This window comes from Aotus nancymaae, unplaced genomic scaffold (assembly GCF_030222135.1).
Source record: "Aotus nancymaae isolate 86718 unplaced genomic scaffold, 86718_ANA_hifiasm-v0.15.2.pri h1tg000040l, whole genome shotgun sequence".
In the NCBI taxonomy this organism is placed as follows: Eukaryota; Metazoa; Chordata; class Mammalia; order Primates; family Aotidae; genus Aotus; species Aotus nancymaae.
In genome coordinates this window covers 128,221,555-128,241,826 of record NW_026988454.1, presented here as the reverse complement: position 1 = coordinate 128,241,826, position 20,272 = coordinate 128,221,555, and the positions used below count along the sequence as shown (strand labels likewise).

The 20,272-nt window shown below is 57.5% G+C and overlaps 1 protein-coding gene across 4 annotated transcripts in view; it reads right to left on the bottom strand.

The window, feature by feature from the left end:
- The window catches only part of GRM4 (glutamate metabotropic receptor 4), a 121,932-nt gene extending 112,549 nt beyond the window's left edge, over positions 1 to 9,383 (bottom strand). For 2 of the 4 annotated variants that reach the window (XM_064361154.1, XM_064361157.1), the window contains exon 1: positions 9,308 to 9,383. The gene's annotated coding sequence lies outside the window, so the exon portion shown is untranslated. Of the gene's footprint in view, positions 1 to 6,052; positions 6,095 to 8,393; positions 8,445 to 9,307 lie in introns of those variants that run through there. The other 2 variants (XM_064361155.1, XM_064361156.1) reach the window with 2 other exon arrangements.
- Between the last annotated feature and the right edge of the window lie 10,889 nt (positions 9,384 to 20,272).

Here is a 20,272-nt window from a genome sequence, read left to right as displayed (position 1 = left end):
GACAGAGACCATGGGGGAAGGAGGCCTCTGAGAGGAGAAAGACAAACACCCGCAGATTAGAATCAAGAGCCTGGAGTCCAAGCTGGTCAGATCCCCTGTGAGACCTCCCTCACACAGTACCAGGTCCCAGCCCCTGCCCACAGGTCCCTGTCCACCCCTCAGTCCCACCAGGCCTGCCTTTTCTGAGCTTCTCCAGAGAGCTGGGCAAGCCACTGCCGCTTTTAGCTTCCCCTCCCTCCTTTGATCATGTAACAGGAACAAGGGAAAAGTAAAAATACCCCATGAGTGAAAGAAGCCACTGAGAGCAGAGGCCGGGCGGGGCGGGGTGGGGCCAGGCGGATGCTCCCTTCCCCCGCAGGGCCTGCTTCCTTCTGCAGAGCGGGGAGCTGGGGGCACATAGAAGGGGTCCTTCTTTAAAGTCCTTTTCCCAGTTTTCAGACACTCCCCCGCCAATTCCAAAATAGCCAGGAGAGCTCAAGCCTGGGTCAGTTTGGGGCATCCTTCCCCAGGTAAAATGGCCGGGATGACTGTGAGCCCAAGTCAGTGTGGGCCCCACCCCCAGGCAGGCCTCTTTTCCCTCTTTCTTCCCCAACACCCTCTCCCAGTCTCTCTCCTCTTTGGCTCCACAGGTTCCTTGGCTCCAGGGGAGGACAGATCCAGGCATGGAGGGATGAGAGCCCTGAAGGGACAGGGATGATGGTGACTCGGTCACCTCCACACAGCAATAGCTCACAGGCCAACAGTGTTTTCCAGAGCATTCTTTCCAGTGAATGAGTATGCGAGGGAAGCTGGTGGGGGACAGCTGCAGGCTACCCCTTTCCCCCACCAACATTAGGGTAAAGGGGCTGGGGGAGTCCCCATGCATCCCAGCTGGGCCTCTCTGGTATCAAGGGCCTTCGTGGAGAGACTCCAGGAATCTGCCTTGTGACCACTTCTAAGTGTTTTTTCTTCTTCTTCTTTGAGACAGGGTCTCACTCTGTCGCCTAGGCGGAGTGCAGTGGTGCAATCATGGCTCACTGCAGCCTCAACCTCTCAGGCTCAAGCCATCCTCCCACCTCAGCCTCCTGAATAACTGGGACTACAGGCATGTGCCACTACGCCAGGCTAATTATTATTATTTTTGCACAGATGACATCTCACTATGTTGCCCAGGCTGGTCTCAAACACCTGAGCTCAAGCGATCCTCCAGCCTCAGCCTCCCAAAGTACTGAGATTACAGGTGTCAGCCACTTTGCCAGGCCCACTTCTTAGTATAATATTAATAAGCAAGACCTTTGTGCTTTTCCAACTTCAGTCCTTTCCTCGGCATCCAGGGCCCAAGTCAGAAAGAACCGCAAACCCCAAAACAACAACCAGATCCGAAAAGAACTACTGTGATTCACCAAACCCCCAATTATTTTTCACAGAGCTTCCTTTTATTCTCCTAACACTAAGAAAACGGAACAAAACTGAAACACCACAATAAAAGGCAAGTAGAGGGAACAACTTTGTCTTTTGCTCCCAGGGTCAGGGTCATTGCCAGAGCCCCTGGCTCCTTCCTGCTCTTGACCCTCTGAGGGTCCGCTCCCATAGGAGGGGGTTTGTGGACTCAGGCCAGAGCCCCTAGGGGTTCAGCAAGAAAAGCCAGGCCAAGAGCTCCCTCCCACCTTCCTCTCAGCTCCCAACTTTCTCCATGTTCCCACCAGCACGCCCTTCGTCTCCATTCACCTTTGCCTCCGCAGGGCACACGCAGCCCAGGTGCTCAGGAGTGCTCGAGAATTGTGAATGGCTGTGTGGAGTCTGGTTTGAGTTCCTCAGCTGTTTAGATGCCTCATCGCCCACACCCTGCATCTCCCAGAAGGGGGATGGCAGCGCCACCGCCCCAAAGGGGAAGTGAGGGAGAACTGGAGGCCTCTCGCCTCCCCTCACCTCTGTGACCCCTCTGCCGTCCCTCCGGGCCCCCACTGGCTGGGCAGAGGTGTGGTTTGTAGGACAGGGCCAAGACCCAGGAATTGGGTCGTCAGAACTGTGCCACCCCTACCAGCTGCACCTGTATGACTCCCAGGCCATGGGGAAGGGGATGGCCAGTTAGCCCTTCAAATCCTAGCACAGCGCTCCTCATGCTGACCTCTGCAGCCCAGCCTTGCACAGAGCCTGGCATCCCAGCAGGCTTTGTGGAAGTGAATGAGTTACGTGATGCGAGCCAAATGATTCCTGGGCCTCTCGTTCAAGTAATCTATTTCTGCATTTAAGGCCCCTTCCACGAGCAATTCTTTAACCCACAGGAATGATTCTAATGGTGGAATGTGAGGCATAGTTTCAGGCAGGGAAACTAAGGATTGACTGGAGGCATCTTGGAACCTTCAACCCACCCCAGGCCAGCTGGGCTCTATTCTGCCTAAAGAGAAGCCCTGCTCCCAAGCAGTCAGCCAGAATGGCCACAGCCACATGCTAAGAGCTAAGCGCAAGGAGGAGGGCACAGTGGGGGTCTGGCCCTGACTCTCTTCCCTTTCCTTCCCCACTGAGCCACTCCAGCTCACCAGCCTGGACCAGGAAGCCTCCCGATGTCAGAAACCCTAGACCCCACTCCACAAGCTGTCACCTCCCTATTCTGCCAAAACAACAGGGCCCTGATTCAGAGGCGACTGGCTCTGTGCTGTGCATGGTGGGGAATGCCCCCAGGAGAGCAGGGAGGGAGGGAAGGAGGAAGTAATTCTTTTGCTTAATGCCGGTGTAAACTCGGAGCAGAAAACTTTACATCCATTGCCCCTGCCTTCCCCCAACCTATGATTTGCTCCAGCCTCCTCTCTGTGAAGCTCACCCTTCAAGAAGCAGCTGAGATCCTTCCTCCTCCAGGAAGCCTGCCCTGATTATTACAATTCCTGTTATCTCCTTCCTCTGCAGTTAATGACGCAGAACCTCTCTGGTGCTAACACCGACGAGGCTGGGAGCACATTAAAGGGCTGCATGGACAGCACCGCCCTCATCTCTATGTCCTCCACGCCCAGTCCCAGCTTCAGAACACAGGAAAGGCTCAGTAACTGACCAGGCAAAGCCAGGTCCCTGCCCAGAGCAGAGCCCAGGACAGGGGATCTGCAGCAGTGTGCCCAGTCCAGAGTGGCACCCGGACCTCGCACTGAATTCTCACAACTCTGTTGTATACTCGAGCATAGAAGACAGTCCCCTCTGCCACAGCCATCCAGTCCCTCAGTGTGGCATTCAAAGGTGCGCTGAGCTCCCACTGTGCGCCCGGCCCTGCTCTGGGCACTGAGGGATCATTGGGAGAGAAACGGACACAAACACCCGCCCTGTGGAGCCCATGTCCCAGTGGGGAGGAGCACAGGACAGACAACAAATACAGCACACAGATGGCTGGGACTTCAGGGGATCGGGGACATGAAAGAAAATAAGGCAGGTAAGGCAACAGGAAATGACCCAGAGGGGCTTTTTTAGAAAAGAATAATCAGGGAGGGCTTCTCTGAGGAGGTGGCATTTGATCCTAGAGTAAAAGCTGTAAAGGCATGAGTCGTGTGAACACCTGGGCAAAGAGGATTCCAAAGAGAAAGAACAGCAAGTGCAAAGGCCCTGAGGTGGGCACAGGCTTGGCACTTGACATTTGAGGATGAGCAAGGACCCCAACGTGACCAGGGGGCACTGGGGAGAGGGTTGATGTAATGAAGTCAGAGAGGGCCCGGAACACAAGATCAACAGGACCTTATGGACCACAGTGTGGACAGGGAAATGAGGGGCCACTGAAGGGTTTGAGCACAGCACAGGCAGGGACTCATCACCAGAGAAACCTGAGACCTAGAAGGACAGCCACCTGCCAAGGCCACAGCAGCTCACAGCAGCAAGTCCCCCTGACAAGGCAAGCAGTCTCATCAGCCCTCGGGCCCCCTGCTCAGCTCAGAAAATGCCCTGCCCTGACCTTTCTCCTCTCCCAGAGCCAGGGGACCAGCCACCAGGCTCATGCTTGCCTGGATCTCCTCCACCCAGCAGGCCCTCACAGCCATGCAGACCCCAGGCTTCTCCTCCCCATCCCCACATGCCACCACCATCTCTAGTTTTCCAGCCCAAGACCCAAGTGGGCAAGTGTCTTTGTCTGCAGACACTGTTATTGTGGACTTTGCCTCTAATACTGCTTCTTCCGCTCTCCTCCCTCTTCCTGTCCCCGCAAAAACCCCAACACTGCACTGGAAAGCGGGGGCCACTGGCATAGCCCCATCAACACCCAAACTCTGCACCGCATGAACATAACTGTGGTTGGTGGGGAGACTTCCATCCCGAGTCTGCACCGAGGTCAGGCACTGAAAAGGGGCAGTGAGTGACACCTGAGAAGCAATCCCCTCTACAAGCTTAGGAATCAGGTCAAGCCTCCAATCTTTATTTCTATACTTAAACCTAAAAATAACCCTGCAGCAATGGCAGAGTTTTTACTAGAAGTCATGGCCCCGACCAGGAAACAGATCCAGGGGCTAGCTTGTGTCACCCTAAGGAGCAGAGGGGTGGCTGGGACAGCCAAGTGTGAGGGACTGGGTGGAACACAGAGCTCCTGGTTCCCATGCAGGTGGCCCAGCCTGGGGAGTGCAGCTGCTGGAGGTCTCCTGGGATTCACCATCATCACAGCCAATGGGCGGCCAGTGCCTTCTCAGGAGAACTGAGAGCTTTAACTAGACACCACAGCCTGCCTGTCAGCGTGGCTCGGCCCCAAATGGCATGGGCTGGCATTTCCCAATTACCACAGATAATATCTACCTTAATTGAATGGGGTCCAGATAATGCCATTACGCACTTCGTTCCCCAATTTATTTAATATACGTGTGTACACATATATTTATGCCTCTCTGCTGCCACGAGATTGCTAAATGGTGAAGTTAATAATAAAACATTTCGACGGGAGTCATCAGCTTTAATTTAAGGGGTGATTTTTACTGTCCTTGTGGTGCTCGTTTTTCTAAGGGGCCGAGAGAAACACGGACAGACTGGAACAGTCTCTTGGGCCTGTGGGGCGGGGGGGGGGGGTGGGGGGAGGAGGTGGGCAGGGCCACAGGGTGGGTTGGCTGCCAGGAAGCAGGCTTCCTCTCTTCTAAGCAAGTTCCACTGACATGCCTCCCTTTCAGGAGCAGGCTCAGGCAAGGCAAGCCAGGTGGAGTGAGAAGCAGGAAACTGAGGTGGAAGCCCCCAGGGCGGGCAGGGAGAAGGAACTGGTTGTGAAGGAGAAGCTACCAGCCTCAGGTTCATCTAGGAGGCAGCAGAGAGAGGGAAGCCAGAGACAATACCCAGAGAGGAGAGAGACAGACAGCTCACAGGACAAAGAAAAAACAGCCTGCACTCTACAAGGACCAAAGGCAGCAAAACCTCTAACTTAATTTTTTATAGTTCCCTGCTAACTAGGGCAGAGGTGACACAAGAAAATGAGCCCTCTCCGTTCTTTCCAGGAGCCATCGGGCTGAGCAGGAGTGACAGAGAGCTGATGTCCACTGCTCCGGGCCCATTGCCTACCAGTGCAAGCCCCGTTAGGCCCACCAAGACAGCCAGCAGCTCTTCTGCAGCTCCAGTGAGTGGGGCTGGAGCTCCGATGCCAGCTCCCCGCATGCCTCCTCCAGGAGGCAAAGGCGGCTGCCACTCTGCAGAAGTGAGATAACCTTCCAGCCAGCAGACGGCAGGCTCAGCTGCCCAGGCTGCCAGTGCGGCCTGCCTACTGGAAAGTTGGGTTCCAGGCCAAGCAGAGGAGGACAGTGGGGTGGGCAGATATATTGGGGTGGGTGGTAATTAGCAGCTGCTGGCTCCACACTTGTCTAGGAGAGAGGACACATCTACCGGTTGTAATTATTCAGCTCAGGAGCCTGTGAGTTCTGCTCCCATCTTTGGCTGCCAACTGTCCTCCTGCAGCAAGGCAGGTATGGGTGTGGCCACCCATCCTGGCGCTGGACTGTGGGCCCCTCATGAACCGAGTGGGGGCTGCAGAGCCCTCCTGGGCCTGAGCCCAGCCCCCTGACCCTTCTGGCTAGCACACCGCTCAGTCCCAGGCTCACCCTCGCTCGCTCGCTCACTCGCTCGCTCTCTCACCTACCTCGGGCTGCCTGCTGCTGTGCAAGGCGCTCCCTCTCAGAGACGTCACGCCTCCAACGGAATGAAGCCGCCCAGACGCAGGTCGGGGGAGGAGGGAGGGGGGAGGGGGGAGGGAGGAGGAGCGGCCTACGCAAGGCCACTGAGGCCCAGAAAGCAGCTCAACTCCTGACATGCTCCCGCCTCCCCTCCGCCTGCTCAGGACCTGTGCTTAGTGACAAGCTACGTGCCCCCCCCATATATCTCGCTCCTGAAAATGCTGAGAATCCATGAGTAGAGTAGAGCACTCCTTTGGGTTAAGCATTGCCATCTTCCTCTCCCATCTTTCTTAAATGCAGATGCCCCTGGAAAGGGTAGTCTCTAAAGTGGCTAAGGTGCGGGGTGCGGGGGGAATAACTTTTGGGGTGTTTTTGTCCCTGACAGGTGTGAAGGTATTGGCAGGTAGGCAAAAGCTTATGTGTAAAAGGACAGAAGTTGGAGGAACATGAAGACAGTGGCCATCCAATTCACAAGGGGACATCGTGCCCAGCCCAGGGATGAGCAGAGACTCCGAGGCACCATCCTCAAAGCCCCCACCCACCCCACCCCAAGGACAGGATCTGACTAAGGGCTGGTGAGGCCCTCCAGGAAGTGGGAGGGGACAAGGCTCCAACCTCCACTCTCCATTGCAGTCAGGTCCACTTCCAGGGCTGGTTCACCAGTCCCCAGGGCTCGCCAAGAAGAGGTGATGAGGCCCTGCGCTGTGGGTGATCCCACCTCGGAGTGCCCAGAGGCCTCTGCGGGAGTTGTGCCACCTCTGGAAAGGCTCCTGCTAGTCCTCCCCTCTTCAAAGAAGCTTCCCCCTACCTCAGGCAGGAAGGCCCCCAGGCCCTTCTGGGCTCGGAGGAGCTGAGCGTGCAGACCTGAGGCCCAGCATCCCATCGGGATCCAAGAGAAAGTGGGGAGCACAGGACACATCCAGGGAAGGTAGTGAGATGGGAATGAGGGCATTCTTCACCTCCACCAAGGGCTGGCCCCGGGGCGGGAGGCTGAGCGCTACAGAATGGCAGGGTGTGGGATGCGGTGCTCTGCACGGAGACTCTGGGAACCCTGACCTCCCCACCTGCCCTAAGCCCCCACTCTCACCCCAGAACAGACAAGGCGAGGGACTATGATGGGAACACACACGCCCCTCCCTCCCTGTCACCTCGGGCTTTCTGCCAGATTGACACAGGGGCAGCCACCTTTCTGACAGACACGTGGCTTCGGGCACCCAACTAGGCAAGCCCAGCTCAGTCGGTGTCCGGAAAGGCCGACGTTCTCCCGCGCCAGGGGCCGGAATGGTGCCGAGAGGGGAGAAAGAAGCAAGGCGCCTTCTCCAAAAGGGACTGAAAGTCTGAGGGAGGGATGTCACTCGGGGCCTAGGGGCAGGGGGCGCTCGTACGTTCGGGCTCAGGACTCCCTGCCGCCGCCGATGCTGCTGCTGCCCCATCTCAGCACAAACAGCCTCAGACCGCCCTGGCGCGGGGGCGCCTCTCGCAGTCGGGGCCTCCACCTCCCGGCCCCGCCCCCGCGCGGGGAGGAGACGCCTCCCACCTGCGAGCGCCGGGGAAGACCGACCCCGGAGCGGGGACCCCCGGCACACACGCGCGAGCACACAGAGACCACGGCCGGTCCGCTCGCCCGGCGGCCGCGTAGACTCGCGGGTTCATCAGGGTCCCGGGAAGGGACGGTCTCGAGTGTCCGGAGAGACCCTGACCCTGAAGTCCTGGGGCTGCGGGGAGCCCCCAGACCCTGGGGACCGCCCCAACCGGCCGAGGCCACGGGCAAGCGGTTGCCGGGCTCTGACCGGTAGCTAAGGCGGCGCTGGGGCGGGCACGGGAGCCGGACCCGGTGCCTGGGAAAGGAGCCGAGGCGCGCGAGGCTGAGTGCCCTCCCGCCAGGAGACTGCCGGGAAGAGGCGCAAATAATGCCCGGCGCCCCCGCCTGTTCTGCCTGTCCTGCCTCTCCGCAGACCGAGATGCGCTAATGCCGCCGCCCCCACCTGAAAGCTGGCACGACCCTCCATCCGGTGGAAGCCCCCGTATACAGAGACAGTACTTTCCACCGGGCCCGCAAAAAAAGCCTCTGCCCCATTTCCTCCCTCAGGGACATCCGGAAAGCCTGCCCTAGCCCCGAAGGGAGACCCTCTAGTTCAGGTCCCGCGCCCTCCGGCCCCTAGGGCTCCCGGGGAACAGGCTCTCCTCCCAAGCGCGGGAGCTCGCCGGAGGCCACCTCCCGAGCCCCGAGGTCCCCGCCGCAGCCAGCGCCCCAGGAGGCCAGAGGGCACGGTCCCCTCTGTCCGTCCCCCTCGGGCCACAACTCACCGCGCGCCAGCAAGGTTTAAGCCGCGGCGAGGGATCGGCTGCGTGCCCGCCTGCCCCGGGGACGCAGGCAGGCAGGCGACGGCCGGAGGCACGGTTCTCGCGGTGCCCAGAGCCCGGGCCGCGGCGAGCGGTGCTGACGCTGCGGACTGAGCCCGGCGCAGAGCCGCCCGGAGTCCGGGACGCAGCGGGGATGAGCTGGCAGCCGCCCGGCAGGAGCCGCCACCAAGCGCGCGGCGTTCCGCTGCTGCTCCGGCGAGCCAGCAAGCGAGGAGGGAATCGGCGGCAACCCCTGCTCCAGCTGCCGCGGAGCCCGGCGTCCGAGCCGGAAGGAGCGGGCGAGGCGGCAAGAGGAGCTGGGTCTGGCCGAGAGCTCCGGGCTGGGAAGGGAGCGGAGCGGGAGCGACCGGCAAGCGCAACCGGCGGAGGTGCGGGCGCCTGGCGGCGCCGCGGCAGCGGCAACAGCAGCAGGAAAAAAAATGAGAGCGAGCTAGAGAGCGCGCTGGAGAGCGAGCGAGAGAGGGAGCGAGAGACGAGGGAGCGAGGAAGGCGCGGAGAGGGGAGGCTGCGGGAGAGGGCGGGAGCGCCGGGAAGCACAAGGGGGCCAGGGGGCCGCAGCCGCCGGACCCCGGCGCCGGCAGCCGCTGCCGCACCCGAGAAGGTGCGAGCCCAGCCCAGCAAGTTTGCGCTCAAAGTGCGGGCCAAGCTCACGCGCTTCCGCCGGCCTTTTAAAAAGAGAGCACCTGGAGCCCACCCCCTACCCCACACCTCCACCTCCGGAAGGCCAGGGCTCTCGCGGCGCTCCGCCACCCCTCCACACCCGCCCTACTGCCAGCTCCCCTTCCACCACACCCCAACGGCGCCCTCTCCCGGAAGACCCTCCTTCCTCTTCCCCTTGTGCGTGCCTGCTCACTTACCCCGAGGACATGGCGGGGACCCCTTCTCACCCAGAGGGGGAGAGTCAGGAACATAGCCTCCCCAGTACACACCCAGAAAAGTACAGCAAAGCACAGGTATGCAGAGGGGCGCACTACTCCCACCCTGGTGCGTCACTGGAACCTCACACATCCGCACGCACGTGGCGTATGCCCCCATGTGGCATGTTCATTTGCACACCCCACTGCTCTGGTTCAAGTATATAACAAGGGGAGAAACTGAGGCCCAGTGAGGTGACTCCACTTGCCCCAGATCTCACAGCCTGTCCTGGGGACACTTTCCACAAAGCCCCCTTACACCTCAGTACCCCACCAGGCTAGGGAAACACCCCACCGGCCGGCCTCCCTCCAGCACTGGTTGGCAAAAGTGTAACAGGTGGCCTGGTCGGCAGGCTGCAGTGAGACTCGGGAAGAATCCCCTAGCCAGCCATAGAGCCAGCACGCCTCCTTCCCAGAGGGGGCTGGTTAGAGGCAGGCAGGGGAGGAAGTGAGGGAGCCACGCGGCCCTCTTAGGATTGCAAGAGCATCTCGCCCCAGACTGCAGAAGTGGCTTCAATTAGAGCTATGATGTGTGACTGTCCTTGTCCTGGGGAGGGCGCACCACGCTGTGCCAGGGAGCTGAGGAAGAAGGTGGCTAGCGGCAGAGCCGGAGAGGCTGGCCAGAGGCCTCCCTCCTCATCAGTACCTCAACCCCCCGCTGACCTGCGGAGTGCCACTTTGGACTTGGTGCTGCCCAGGCCTGGGAGGACTCGGCACCCTCATAGCCCAACCCTAATTTCTACAGGGGAAATTAGGTGAGGGGAATGTCTGGGAGGGTCTGAGAATAACAGGGACAGACCCCCACTCTCTGCAACTGAACTACCCTTTCTCCCTCCTTGCCCCTTTTCAATGCTCCTGCCCCTTCCTAAAGACCTGCCAGGCCCCACCTCCTCCAGAATTCCAGACGATGCTAGCCCAAAACTACATCTCATTCAGCATCATTCTGCCATGGAGCCTGGCACCATGCCTGAATGGTAGCGTAAGCTCAAGGAATGTTTGGTGAGTGAATAAATGTTGGCAAAGCTTACACTCTCTTTGCTGTCACACGTAATGGCCCAAATACATGTCTCATTTACCCAATCACTCTGAAGTCTCTGAGGGAAGCACACAGATTGTTCATTCACTCATGCCTTTTTTTTTTAAATGCAAACACCACTGACCGAGGTCCTGCTCCATTCCCAGCTCTGAGTGTACACACATGACTGAACGCGGTTCTGCCCTTGAGGAGTGCACCCTGTGGCCATTCAGACCTCAGCACCAGGCATTTTGTAGAGATATAAGCGAAGGCCATGAAAGTTCCTGCTGCCCAGCCACTCTGCGCAGCCAAGTGCACTCTGCTCTGGGCTTGCAGGGAACTCAGGTTATTCCTGGAGAGGCCGTGTCCTTGCAGCCTGCCTGGGTTCAAACCAGACTATGTCACGTGTGTGTGTCTGGGTCACACTGCCCAAGGTCCTCAGTTTTCTATCTGTAAAGCAAGGATGATGACATGAATCTCAAAGCAGGACTGCAGGTGTGAGATGCAGGTCATTCACTGCAGGAGGCCACCTAGGTGAGGGGGCTCAGGGCAGCTCAAATTCAGCCTGCCTGGTCTTGACAAGTGGCGCATCCTGTCTTGAGGCTGTGTCTGCCCAAAAGATGTGATCCTCTCAGAGGCACCATATGGTCTAGCGCCTGGGCCCTACTTACAAGGTGTTCATGAAAAGAGAATAAAAAATAATGTATCCACAGCACCGACTCCTGTATTTAGGCACCCGTAAGTGGGAGCCACTGAAATTGTTAACACAGAACAGAATCCTCAATATACTCTTGTTGAATAAATGAATGAATGAATGAACTAATTAAACTGAAGATAACATGGGCCATGGTTTGTTGAGAGACAAAACAAACCCAGCCACTCTCCCCACCCCCTGCCCCAGTGTTGCTTTCACTCTGGCCATAATTATCCCACCCCCCGCCCCCCACCAGCTGTGTCGCAGAAGGCTGGGCAGGCTATATTTTTCAGGGGTTAAAAAAAGAAACACTGTTGGCTGGCAGATGGCTGAGTTTGTGGACTCGTCCAGTTTGCAGTTTCCCAGCCTGAGGCCTAGCTCTTCTGGGCAACATCCTGACCACCCCAGGCCTTGAGACCGTCACAGCACGCAAGCGCTCAGTCAGCCGCCCTCACCTGTGGGCCCCTGCTTGTGCAGCTGGGGCACCCTCTTCTCACTCTTGTTCTCTCTGCTGGGCAGTGGCTGACTTGACTTGCCATGGAGAGAGACTCAGAGGCCCAAACACAGAGACACAGACTAACACACACACACACACACACACACACACACACACACACCCGTCAAGGAACTTCCAGGGCCGTCCCCTGCCCTGGGGGAGCTAGGGAACCACAGCTGTGGGAGAAAAGCAATCAGAAGTGACATCAAGGAGTCAGGCTTCAGGGGACCTGGCCTGGGGCTCCAAGACCTGATTCCTAACCGCCTCCAGCAAGCCTGCCTCCCCTCTGTGTGCCCTGACAGGGAAGGGTTGGGGTGAGGGGAAGAGGGCACAGGGTTGGAAACCGAGAAGCCCAGACCTCTGCGCTAAGAACCAGGCAATGTGGGGGAGCCCTCCAGCCTCTCTGAGCATTGGTTTTCCCGACAGTGAGGCCGGGGGCTACACCAAGGTCTCCCTAAGGATGCTGGGATTCAGAACTGGGTCTCACTCTTAAACCCTTAAAAGAGGCTGGCTGCTACTGGTAGCATAAGCAGGGGGTGATGCTGACCCACCCATCCCTGCACCAGTCCTTGGCCAGGGAAATGGCAACACTGGCTCTGCAGGGGAGGGGGAAGGCTGAAGGGAGGACAGAGAGGCAGGGAGTCCTAGAGGAAAGAATAATACAGAGTCCTGAGCCTGTTTTTCATACCTGTGTGACCTGGAAGTTCTTCCTGAGGTCTGACCTAACTCCCTCCTGCTGCATCAGATTCTTTCTTCCTGCTCTTTCTCTGGCCTCCCCAGTGAGGAAAAACAACTCCCTCCAACCTTTCGAAATAATCCTAATAGAGGGGCCGGGCGCGGTGGCTCAAGCCTGTAATCCCAGCACTTTGGGAGGCCGAGGCGGGTGGATCACGAGGTCAAGAGATCAAGACCATCCTGGTCAACACGGTGAAACCCCGTCTCTACTAATACAAAAAAAATTAGCTGGGCATGGTGGCGCGTGCCTATAATCCCAGCTACTCAGGAGGCTGAGGCAGGAGAATTGCCTGAACCCAGGAGGCAGAGGTTGCGGTGAGCCGAGATCGCGCCATTGCACTCCAGCCTGGGTAACAAGAGCGAAACTCCGTCTCAAAAATAAATAAATAAATAAATAATCTTAATAGAGGAGGGCAACTGTCTTTGAAAATCCTGAAATTTAGGATTTGTTGAAATAAATCAAAGCAAGTCTGGAGATGCAGGTTCCCTGAGAACCGAGCCGACCCGGGACACCTGATAAATGCTTCCGTGTTGAGCTGGCCCAGCCATCACCTCAGCCTCCGTGTCTGATGGGTTTCAATTTTGGTTTCCCCTAAACCAGGCCATTAGATGAAAATGTCTCTGATGGGGGAGTTTGTTTAAACAATAACTGTCCCCTGGAAGGACATTTTCAGGATGAAGAGCTGACTGTGAAGAGAATGCAATGGCCCCAGGCTCTCCAGAGAGTCATCAGTCACTCCGCAGGCTTGAGGAGGAGCCAGGGGCTGGGGTCAAGGGGTTGGGGCCCAGGTTAGGAATCCTGAGGTAAGTTGGCCAGGTGAGCCTGTAATCCCAGCATTTTGGGAGGCCGAGGCGGGCGGATCACCTGAGGTTGAAAGTTCGAGACCACTGACCAATATGGAGAAACCCCAGCTCTACTAAAAATACAAAAATTGGTCAGGCGTGGCGGTGCATGCCTGTAATCCCAGCTACTCAGGAAGTTGAGGCAGGAGAATCGCTTGAACCTGAGAGGCAGAGGTTGTGGTGAGCCGAGTTGTGCCATTGCACTCCAGCCTGGGCAACAAGAGCAAGACTCCATCTCAAAAAAAAAAAAAAAAAAAAAAAATCCTGGGGTAAGTCGTTCCTATTCTGCCTCCGGAGGTCACCTCAGTCCTGCTCCCCAGCCTGCCTGGGACAGGCTGGGACAGGCTGGGACAGGCTGGGACAGGTGTGAGTGGCACCCTTGATGGCTAGGGGACAGAGCCCTGGGAATCTGCCCTTTCCCTCAGGCCAGTATGACTCCAGCCTCCAAGAATCCTCCCACCTCTCTGGGACTTTCTCCAGCTTTTGGCTTGGAATAATAAGTTGACTTTCCACAATTCCAAACTCCGAAATGCTCTGAAAGACACAAGTTTGTCCATAAGTTTTCAGCAACTCAGCTGGCAACAAAACTTAACATCAAAGCTATTCCCGGCCGCTGCCTAGTGCCTTGGAGGGGGAATACTGTCTACTGCACTGTGGGAAGGCCAGCACGAATTTGCTCTCAGGACACTGCCCCAGGCCTCCTTGGGGGTATTGCATACTGTATGGCATTTGCACGGTAATACCTTTCTAAATTTCAAGAAGACCTGGCCCCAGTGGTCTCTGATAAGGGCCTTGCACCTGTAATCATCCCATTTGGACCAAGGGCTTTCCAGAGCACATGGCACATTTGTACCTGCACCTCCACCCACCCTGGCACACTGAAGAAGGAAAAAGACCAGCTGGGGCCAAGCAGGCTGAAAGCAGAGAGGGCTGGATCCAAACACAGCTCTGCTAAACCCATTCACCCAGGACTAAGCGGGAGCAGGCAGGTGAGGATTTCCGATAGAGTACATTTGGCACCAGCGTGCTGGAGGGGCCTTCACACATGCTGCAGGAGCACCCCACAAGATCAGGGCTGCAGGACAGAGCGTTTGAGGCTAGGTTGAGGTCTCTGTCTCTTCCCACTTGCATGGAGGTCAAGGGAGCTGGGAAGGAGGGAACGCTCACCAAGTGGCTGGGGGATGGGCAGGAGAAGAGCTGCGAGTGGAGTGGGTGAAGAAGACCCATGGTCCAAGGTCAACTCGAGCTTTTCCAATCGTCTGCTCCAGAGTTCCCTGACCTGAGAGATGACGCTTCCTCTTTCCTTCCCCAGCCTCAGTTTCCCCACCTATAGGGCTGAAGAGGGAGGGGATATGAGAAAGGAAAAGCAGGGGAAGCTGGAAAACTGCCTCTTCCTTTCCAGCGGCCACGGGGCAGAAGTCAAGGGAAACCAGAGTGAAATTCCTCCTGCCACTGGGCAGAGAGGAGGAAGCACTTTATTCAAGGAGAAGGGAGAGATACTGGGATTCAGGACTGGGTCTCATTCCCAGATTGGGGCCCCGAGTGGGAGGCTGGGTGCTCAATGGGTCGCCTCAAGCGGTCCTGGTGGTCCACAGGTCCTGGTGATCTGAAGCAGAGGACCCAGGCACAGGTCCTAACTGTGCCCCTCCCGCACCCTGCCATGGGCTGAGCACCTGGTGCTGTCTCAAGCGTAAGAGTGGCCAGGCAGGCAGGGATAGCTGAGTCTGGGAGGTCAAAGGAGGCCTCCCCTTGACTAAGACCCTAAAAGACGAGCAGGATTTAGAAGAGCGGAGAGACTTCTAAGTAAGGGGTCTTACTGAGCAGCTGGCCCTCCATGGGGCTGACATTGTGCCGAGTATATGGTAAGAATTTACTGTCCAACAAATTGTTGAATGAATGAGTGAATGACCCACCTAGAAAGACTCTTTCTCCTCCTGTCTCTCTGGGTCTTCTCCCCGTCTCTTTTTTCTTAAGACTCAGGATTTTCCAGCCTCTTTGCCTCGCTGCAATTTACAACAACTTATCATCTCTCTCTCCACATGTCCGGGGGCTGTCAGCTGTGAGCCAAATGTCATTAGGATGGATGTCACAAGCCAGGATGTCAAAATACAATTAACATTTAAAAGCCCCTCCCGCCCAAGACCTCATGGCCACCTGCTCCTTTGGCTGAGTGGCAGGGCTCTGGGCGCCAGCGGGAGCAGCCAGGTGACAGGCGCGGGAGGGGCACAGTCCAGCTGGCCCTGGGAGGAGGCCTGCAGCAGGCGGGGCCCTGGGAGGAGAGTATCCTTGCTTCGCTGCCCTCAACCTGGGGCAACGTCCCCCAATCTTTCTTAGACCGTCCAATCCTTTTTCCGAGCTCTCCGCCACGCTCTTCCAGGATCTGGTTGCACACGCTCCATGGACAGACCAGTGTGGACACTATCCACAGCACTCACTGTCCTTGCAAGGGACTGCCGCGTGCCGCTCTGCTACCTTGAGCCTTAGCATCCTCCACTGTCAAATATGAGTCCCAACGCAGGGCAGTTTGGGGATGAAAGAATGGAGTGAGAAACACTTTTCAAGGGTGAGGGACCCCACGATTGGAGCCTTCTATTGTGTCAGATGGCTCCTGTCTTCCAAGCAAGCTCCAGGCCCTTAGCACAGGGCAAAGGCCACACAGGCTGGTTTGCAGATCGGTAGTTCGGAATCCCAGGTGGCCCTCTGTCGGCGTCCCTTCCCCACACTCCAGGGCTGGTCCTACTTAGGAAACTCCACAGACAATGTTTGTGTCTCCCCAAGCAGGACCCAGAGCTGACCAGACAGGGAGCTAGACACAGGCCCTGGGATCTCCCAGGCAGAGCCTGGAGGAGCCCACGTCCCGTTCAGGCCACCTCCAAGGCTGATTGCTGAGGTACCTCCAGCAAGGACACCAGACAGCCTGTGCTGCCCTGGGAAAAAAAAAAAAAAACATCGAGGCAGTGGGGGGAGGGGGGAGTGGTCTGGTCCTGGGGCTGAGGTCACAACTGCACTGCCCCCAACAGCCTCCTCCTCATTCCTGGGGAAGCATGAGCCACAGGGGTTGAGGGGGATTCTGCTCCCCTGGAAGGAGGCAGTAGCATTTATTCAAACACCCCTTGTCCTCCTCCTTCTCTTCAGCTTTCTCTCGCTCTTCCTGCACCCACCTCCCAACTACCGACCCATCACCCGGACCCCCCAGAGAGGACAAAGCAGAGCTGGGGAAGAAAAGCCCACACGCCAGCTCCTACCCTCGTGGGCTGCATTTTAATGGCGTTTGATTGGATCCGATTTGCTTTTAATTCCCTCCTGGGACATCAGAACGAGGGTAGAAAAGAATCTTTAATTCATCAAACTGAAATATTAATAGAATTCTAACCAGCTGGAGTGGGGTATGAGGCCCCCACAATGGAAGACAAGGGGGACAGGCAGGAGCAAGGTGGGAAGGTGGCTGGGGATGGGGAGGTGGCATCTCGGGAGGGCCGGGGCCTGCAGAGCCCCAGGCTGGGGGTGAAGTGGGTGGTACACTGGGGCCCTTGCTGCATGCCAGGTGCAAATCAGACTCTCCACAACAGCCCTAGGGTGGACGGGCCAGTGCGATGATTCCACCCACAAATAGGGAAGCTAAGAGGCACAGAGGAGGGAGATCCAGGTGGGAGCCCCTGCGGTGCAACCCTGGAGAACTCCTCACTTGCTGAGATATGCAAACTCCACCCTAGACAAGAAGGGACCTGGGCAGAAAACCCAGGTCTCCCTGACGAACACATCCAGCTCATCCACACCCCTGGGCCTCTCCACAGCCCTCCCTACCTCAAGAATCTGCATAGCCCCTTCAAGGTACAGATACATACTCAAGGCCCAGAGAGCCCAGGGCTGTGCAGAGATTTCACGCACAGGCTCAGTCCCTGCCCCAGATTCTGGCCAGCCCAGCTCCAAGCTTCCATCCCCCACACTCCAGGCATCTCCATCCTCAGCTCTTCTCAGGTCTCAGGACTGCTAGGGATCCCAAGGCCGCCTTGACTTGTCCCCACCAAGTGCTCCCCCACCGCCATTGACAAAACCGAATCATCTTCCCAGGGGCAAAGGCTTTTCCTGAACGCTGCAGAGGTTGTGGCTCATGGTAGAAGCTCTCCTGTGAGCAGGTGTGAGTGGGGAGAACAGAACAGCAGGAGCCTTGGAGGCACAAAAGTAGAAGCCAGGGCCCGGTGCGGTGGCTCATGCATGTAATCCCAGCACTTTGGGAGGCCGAGGTGGGCAGATCATCTGAGGTCAGGAGTTCAAGACCAGCCTGGCCAACATGGTGAAACCCCATCTCTACTAAAAATACAAAAATGAGCCAGGCATTGGTGGTGGGCACCTGTAATCCCAGCTACTTAGGAGGCTGAGGCACGAGAATCACTTGAACCTGGGAGGCAGAGGTTGCAAGGAACAGAGATCACTCCATTGCACTCCGACCTGTCAAAAGAGTGAGACCCCATCTCAAAAAAAAAAAAATGTTGAAGCCAGGGCCAGGGAAGACCCCCTGTATTCCTGGGAGGCCAGTGCCAGGTGCAGGACCACTGGGGTGTTTGGGACTGTTAGTGGGTGGAGGCTGACCCTGGCACAGCGCTTCTCAGGTGTCACGATGGGCTATTTCCACAGCCACATTCAGCCCAGGCTGTGACATCACCACTACGCCGGCACTGATGCCTCCAGGTCAGTTCTCCTCACTGGTAAGGAGAGGAGGATAAAGCCTACAGCTCAGGGCTGCTCCGACGGCCCTGTAGATCGTGGGCACGGCTCCCCATGCACGGCTCCCTCACCCCTACCCCAGCCCCTGGGCCCTGAACTCTCCTTCCCACCTCTGTGGCCAAATTGCCTTTTCTTCTCCACCCAAAAGCCCCCTGCCCAACCGTCAAGGCCCAGCTTAAGCAGCACCCTTGGTCCAGAATTCTGAGGCATCCCGCTCGCTGGTCTCCCTTCCCAGACAGGGAAGAATGCTGTCCCTTCCCACCCCATTTCTTTGTCCTGCTGATTTACAGTCCGTGGGCAACAAATGTGACATGGGTGGGTTGTCGGATGGACAGATGAGAGGTTAGATGGACGGATAGTCCTGACTACACACACACACACACACACACACGCTTAGACCTCAGGAAGCACGTGGGAAATGTGGGGGGAAAGCAGCAGCAGGAGGGCAGGGAGGACAGACACGTGGGGGGAGCCGGCATCCCTGTCAGGCTCTCTGCCTGTGCCCGCAAAAGGGGGTACCACTGCCCCGCGCAGGCCCCCCGCCCCGGCCTCCTCAGAATGGCGGTCCCGGTCAGCCACCCCAGAAACGCGGCGAGATCGCTGAGAAGAACGCGAGGAGCCTCGATTCCAGCGCGTCCGAGCGCGGGCCCCGCGCCCCGCCAGCCGGGCTCCCCATCGCGGGCCGGCAGCGCCTCCCGGTGGCCGAGCGCCCTCACTGCACACAGCGGCCGGGCCTGGGGCGGGTGCCAGGGCGACCCAGGCCCAGTCTAGGCCTCCTGCAGTGCTGGGCGCCTCCCCGTCCCACGCCGGGGGACACGCCCGGATTGACAGGCTTGTTTTTCACCTGAGCAGATTCCGGAAAGAGGCAGCGGGGGCGGCGGGGGTCTATTTCAGGGCTGCTTCCCAGCTGGGCGGCCGCCCCCTCGGATTCGTGCGCGGCCCGGCTCACCTGCTCTCACGGCAGGGAGGGGCCTCTTGTGCGCACCCACACACACTGGCAAAATCCAAAGGACCTGGGCGGGAGGCGGCAGGTGAGGTTTCCTTGATGGGAGGAAGGTAGGGTACAGGGGTGGGGTGCGATGCGGAGGTGTGGAAGGGAGCAAGGAGGGGCGCGCCAGCCGCAGGAAGCTGCAACTCCAGGGTCCCAAGCCGGCACCCGCCCACTCTCCGCGTCTGCTGAGCTCCCTCTGTGCCGGGCCAGCGGCTCTCAACCTCGTTGCGCATTGGAGTTACCTGGAGAACTTTAAAATTTCTCTATGTCCAGGCCTCATCCCAAACCAATTAAAATCTGTTTTTGTTTTAGTACAAACAGGGTCTCGCTATATTGCCCAGATCTTGAACTCCTGGACTGAAGCGACCCTCCAGCAAAGCGCTGGGATTATGGGCAGAAGCCGCCGTGCCGGCCTCAACCAGATTGTATGCAAGAGAACGTAGGCTCCAGCTATCCCAGATGATGCCAGGTGCACTCACACCTGAGACCTCTATGCCAGGCATTACGGACACTACCAGGCATTATAGGCACAGCGTTGGCAGACTCTCATGAGGTAGCTCCTCTCATCCCCACCACAGCCCCAGAGGTACATAGGACAGTCTTTATCTTCAGAAGCTCAGAGAGCTTAGCCAGGAGTTGAGCTTCAACCACTTACACCCAGCCCTGTGCCATGTCTGTCCAAGAGAAACTAAAGCCCCATATGCTGAGAGAGATTGACACTAACATGCATCATTACTTATGCAATATCTTAATTTTTAATTTTATTTATTTATTTATTTTTTGAGACACAGTCTCGCTCGGTAGCCCAGGCTGGAGTGCAGTGGCTCAATCTCAGCTCACGGCAACCTCTGCCTCCCGGGTCCCGGTTCAAGCAATTCTCCTTCCTCACGCTCCCAAGCAGCTGGGATTACAGGCACGAGCCACCATGCCCAGCTAATTTTTGTATTTTTTAGTAGAGACCAGGTTTCACCATGTTGGCCAGTCTGGTCTCGAACTCCCGATCTCGTGTTCCACCCACATTGGCCTCCCAAAGTGTTGGGATTACAGGCGTGAGCCACCGCGCCCGGCCTAATATCTTAATATTTTTGCTAATAATACAGCCATGTTCCCTCAGAGTCCCAAGCACTTGGGACAGAGAGGACAGAGTGGAGAACCAGCACAGGCAGGCACTCTACGAAAAGAGCTATTTCAGGCCGGGTGCAATAACTCATACCTGTAATCCCAACACTTTGGGAGGCCAAGGCAGGCGGATCACCTGAGGTCAGGAGTTCGAGACCAGCCTGGCCAACTTGGCGAAACCCCGTCTTTATTAAAATTACAAAAATTGACCAGGCCCAGTGGTTCATGCCTGTAATCCCAACACTTTGGGAGGCCGAGGTGGGCGGATCACAAGGTCAGGAATTTGAGAC